This window comes from Dendrobium catenatum, unplaced genomic scaffold, assembly GCF_001605985.2.
Source record: "Dendrobium catenatum unplaced genomic scaffold, ASM160598v2 fragScaff_scaffold_621, whole genome shotgun sequence".
Taxonomy (NCBI): Eukaryota; Viridiplantae; Streptophyta; class Magnoliopsida; order Asparagales; family Orchidaceae; genus Dendrobium; species Dendrobium catenatum.
The window spans coordinates 14,602,666-14,608,735 of record NW_021319083.1 but is presented as its reverse complement, the minus strand read 5'-3'; positions in this window follow the sequence as shown (position 1 = coordinate 14,608,735).

The following is a 6,070-nucleotide window of genomic DNA, read 5'->3' as shown; positions in this document are numbered from 1 at the left end:
ATATAAATTTATATATTATATTAAATATTATTCTTATTACACATTTATAAATTTAATATTATAAATTTATATATTATATTAAAATTTTTAATTTGTTATAATGTATATTATAAGAATCTCATTTATTATAATTATAATTAAATATAAAAATTAATTATAATTAAATTATTATATATTCATAAATATAATATAATTAAACTATATATTATGGGTGTCAATAATATAATTAAACTATATGTTTTATAAATTATAATTATATTATAATATATTCATCATTTCAATTTAATTTAATTATATTGAGATAAAATCTATTAAAATTATATAGTTTAAATTCTTAAAATTATATGATTTGATGTTAGATTCCCGTAATCATTCTATTAATGTTAATAATTTTTAATAATATTATTATTTATTACATCATCTGGTTCGATCCAAGTTCGACCAGTCGAACCTTGAACCTCTACTTCATCTGGTTCGTTGTCTGATCTGATTTTCACAACCTTGCCTTAGCTACTCCACCAGACTCTTTCCTTTAACTGAAACATTTAAAAGCAACAGAGTTAGCTCTACTAGCTCAGTAGACTCCCTCTTTCACCGCTTACAAATATCAATATCTAATGCAAATATTTAAAAATAATTAATTAAATAAAAATATAAAGACTTGTAAAATAATTAAAGCATAATCAAAACCTAAACTTACCAGAGTTCCAATATATACTTGACTTAGAGTTAGCACTTATAATTTCATAACCACATAACCACTTTCACAAAAGTCTCCAGAAGCAGTAGAGAAAGAAGATAGAGAGAAGATAGATAAATTTGCTCGAGTTATTTTCTTTCATTGAATCTATTATAAGATTTCTTTTGATTGTAGTAGGTAACACAATTCCTACCTTTGTTTTCAATGATTTTGCTTGACCAAATTTTATCTCTACTAAATTGATAAATTGACTTTTTTAAAATTTTTTAAAAGAACTTTCATCTCATCACTTTTGGATATATAGTATTGATACGTTATCACAAAATTATCTTGTTTGGGCACGAATCTCGAGGCAAAATCAATTCGGAAACTTCAAAAATTAAATTCGAGAGCATATGAACTCTAATTTTAGCGAGCTTACAGTCAAACTGAGCATCTCGGAAATACGAATCCAACGACACCAAATTTGACCCAATCCGAGTCCAAATGGGTCCGAATCAAGGACCTTAAGCGCTGTTGGACGGTTCAAACCGCAATTTGAGTTACCAAACGGTCTCCGATTTTAACGAGCTTATACTCGAATCGAGCGGCTCGACGAGACGAATCCAACGAGCCTAAGATCACCGAATTAAGACATCATTAAGGCCTTCAAACGTCCAACAAACAGTGCATGATCAAAGGATTCGATATCGGCCGTCGATTCAAACCACTCCCAATTCGCCCATGATCTCCCGCCTATTTACGGGCTATGCCACTCCAGAAAAATTATAAATAGAGCCCTCATTCTACACAAAGGGCACTCAAGTGAAGAGACAGAAGAAGAAGAGAAGAAGGAGGAGAAGGAAGAAGCTCCTCCTCGACCATCGCCGGAGCTCTTCCTGCCGCCTGAAGACGCCGGAACTCTGCCAGATTTTCGGGAAAAGCCGGAAATTTGTAGAGCTTTGTAACTTTGTGATAAGTTGATTGTAAACTGATCGTCTTGATTTGTAAGACAAATCAACCTTTGTACTTCATACAAACACTAGTAGAAATTTACAACTGGGCGAGGCCCCGTGGTTTTTTCCCTTTTTGGGTTTTCCACGTAAAAACTCTGGTGTTCATTTCTCTTTTCTGTTTGTGTGCTGAATACTCGTGCAACGCTAAGACAAATATTTTCTAACTCTACTGCCGCGTATATTCTAGCACGCAACAAGTATATATGATTATTTTGATCATTTTTACTAAACATTTCACAATTTCATAGGGTGGATTTATTATTATGAATTTCTAAAAAAATTGAGTATTTTTATAGAATTTTATAAATTGACACGTACTTCATAGTAGTCATTGTACATTTCATAATGATTGGTGAATAACATACATATTGTGATATAATGAATACAAGATAAATGTGACATTTGCATATGAGTAAGAAAATTTGGCTAAAAAATATTATAATTGGTGTGGTTTGACTATTGAAATATAATATCATATACATGAGGGGTGGGTTGATGGATTTTTCTTAAAATAAATGTTTGTGGTGTAATCTTTATTATAGCCTATAATTGATTGACTAAATCACAACGACGGCTAGAGAGTGACGTCTCTTAATGATTTACTGAAAGCCGGCCACCTGTAAATTGATTTAAAATTTATGAATGATGATATATGATAAGATAAAGATTAATGACCAACATGTGGACAATTAAATTAAAGATGTTGAAAACAACACATAAAAGCTTGAGGTCCTACATTGCAAAACTATATTATACTTATGCATGCATTAATAGCATATGAATACAAATAGAATAATCAATTAGTTTCATAGCATACTGATATATGTACATATGTACATATAGAGATTATATATATATGACACATGTATATTCATGGATATGACACATGTATATTCATGATTCATATAACTAATATAATGATAATATAGAATACTAAAAATAGTACCGATCAATGAATGTATTTCTATTATAAATTTATAGATTTTTTATAGATTTCAACGATAAATGTTTTATGGGTCTTCATCATTTAATAATAATTTTGATCATGTGATCATTGATTGACTACTATATTCATATGTATTTTGTATAGATATATTGATTGATTGATACATAACATATTTATTATATTGTCTTGTATTGATTGTTTTAGTAGGTCGAAGTGAGATGTTAGGCTTTGTAAACTCATTGTTATGGTTTGATTAATTTCCGTTTTAGAAAGGGGACCAGTATAGTGAGATTGATCAAAGCATAATTACATATTTGGTTACCTTTTAAGCATTTTATTTTATTATTTTGTAACTTGAGTGTTTAGTGATAGCTTGATACTTTATATTAAACTTCTAATTATTGTATAAAATTTTGAAGTAATGTATATTAATAGATGATATGATATACAAATGATTTTACTATTTTAATTATAATAAAATCAAATTAGTGGCTCTGGTGGATTAATTAGAAAATAAAAATATATAATTATTCTAATTTAGATTATGAAAACTCTCTTCAAATTACGTTGACTCCAAACACTCTTTTAACTTCTAGAAACTCTCTTCACATTTTGAAGTCCAGTCAAACAACAAGGTCTTCTGAGTTAATCTCATTAGACGGATAGAGACATGTGAAAATCCTCTAATAAATTTCATGTAATAATCTTCAATGCCCAAAAAGCTTTGAACATCAGTCACAGATCGATGTCAGCCTCAGCCAATCCACTATGACTTACACCTTATAGGTCCATAATAATGCCTTCCTTACTCACCATGTGCCCCAAAAATGTCACACATGCAGGTTCAGCGACGGGTAGAGGGCAATCGATGACTAATTCCACCGACAGGTAGTTGGTAATGAGTCTTAATGATTTATTAAAAGTCATATGAAATGAAAAAAAGATAAAATGTTGTAATGATATTGATAATGATGATTGCATATGAAAGAATGAAAGCATCATATTAAAACTGGATGTCATGCTTTGTTGAATTATATATTGATGCATACATTGATAACATTGATATAATTGATAGATAGATTAGTAGTGTATGTATATATGGCATATGAACATTTTAAGGTATTGAATTAATATAATAGATAATTAACAAGATAGGCAAGACTTTAAACATTGACACATGTATGTTTATGATTTACAGTGCTAAATTGATTTATTGATTACAAATGTATTTATGTTCTAGCTTGCAGCTGTCGTTGATTTATGGAATTCAACGAGATGATTCTCACTTTTCATTATTAATCATATTATTGAACCATACCACTCATAAATGAGCATTGATGATATTGAACATTATTGATTCTATTGATTGAGATGAGCATGCATATTGGTTTCTTAAATATTGTATTAAAAGCTTTAGTAAGTTTTAGATTTTTAATAGGATTTGTAAGTTCATTATGTGATTTTATTGATTTCAGGTCAAAGGATCGGCCAAAACTTTGTATAGTGAGGTGGATTGAGATCTTTAGGTTACTTTTTTTTTTATTCTTTTGTCATCACAAGCTATTGAAATACTTATTGATTGTTCATGATCTCCTAACTATTTTAAATGTGATTTTTGGTGAATGAATATAGTAAAGTATTTCATTGTATGTGATATTTAATTTATTTTGTTGGATATATTAATTTATATTGATGATTCTTAGAAGCTCTCATAGATGATTAAAAAGATAAAAAAAAAAATAAAAGTTTCAAATTTGATTATATGGCATGACGTATGTTGATCATGTCAGAAGGTATGTAGTTGATGTTGTTATCTCCTCAAGTTAGAAATTCCTTTTTGAATTGTTAACTTGCCTCAAGTTGAAGTTCCTTTGTGAGTATATTAGCAAATTGATATTGAGATGAAATGTGGTGGACAACAACTACTTTTATGAAAAATGCATTCCCTTATAAAATGATGATCAATCTTATTTTGTTTAGTGGGACAAGTGTTAGAGCTAAAAAGCTGCCATGGTGTAATGAAGTTGGCTCATCCATAGGAATGCAAAACTCCAAATCTCAAAACATAATGATTAACAAAGGGGGAAAAGTCTCACAAACTATAGCACCTAAGTTCTGATCAGTGAGAGATCAAGAAAGATGCGCACGTTAGAACTAAATAAACAGAAGAAGAAGAAGAAGAAGAAGTTGTAGCTGAAAAAAGAGAGGAGCTGCTACTGAAAGGAAGCCTTTTATTCATCATCTCGAAATTATATACATTATAATGATATATCAATGCATTATCTTTATACATTATATACGTCTACTATTATTCCCTCAGCTTGTCGGAGATGCAGAGGTAGCTTTAGCATTATGTATGCTGCATAGACATGGTCCCAACAACAAGAATTAAGAAAAATAATAATACCATGATCGGAAAAAAAAAAACTTTTTCATATTTGGAGTAGTTGTGATTGAAAATAATATTTTCCCAATAGTGTATTAAAATATGAGAAATTAATCTTACTAAAGCTACCCAACTCTCCTTGGTCTATTGGTTGAATTTTTTGGCTACCAACTACGATGTCTTCAGTTCGAGTCAAGCATATGTATTGTGTGTGTGAGTTTTGATATACTAGCAAATGCATATGATACATCTCAAGTAATTTCATTTGATCGACACGTACATTGATGTACTATTTATATTGAAAACCTTTGGAATTAATGTAACTCTAATTTCATCAAACTTATAATCAAACAGAGCGTTTTAATATGACAAACTCAATGACTTTAAAAGTTATTTGATCGGAGTCCAAATGAGCTCAAATTAAACAATTAAATTAAAGTTGAAAACTTCAAAGCATTGATTGAGGGATCAAATGATCTTCAAATTATGTATGCTTATAATCAAATCAAACGACTCTATATGATGAATCCAACAAGCCTTAGATTTGGCGGTACTTAGAACCACATGCAAAACTATATGGAAAACAAATTATGCAGATCACTAGATTATGTGGTCATTAACATACTTTAATGTTAAATGAATGATTTATGATCTAAGAATTCAATAGTAGCAATCCCCTAGAATGTTATGAAAATTAGTTTGAATTTACTAAAATGCCACTCTCAAAATACAATAAATATGCCTACATACTCTACATGAAAGAGATTTAAGACTTAAATTTGGAGAGAGAGCTTCTAGAACTAAAAAACTCCTTAGCTCTACTTGTTGTTCGACGACTGAAACTAGAAATCTAAAGAAAAAAATATTCGAACATTTAATGATTTAAGTTTCAAATGTTTGAATTAAAAAAAAAAAAATCAGGTAACATATATGCTAACATTCAAATACAAAATCTTTCCAACAAAAATCCTCTTCGCAACCCATACATTTATGACCGAAATAAATCAAAGACATAAATGTGAATCATTAGTCGCCAAACCAAT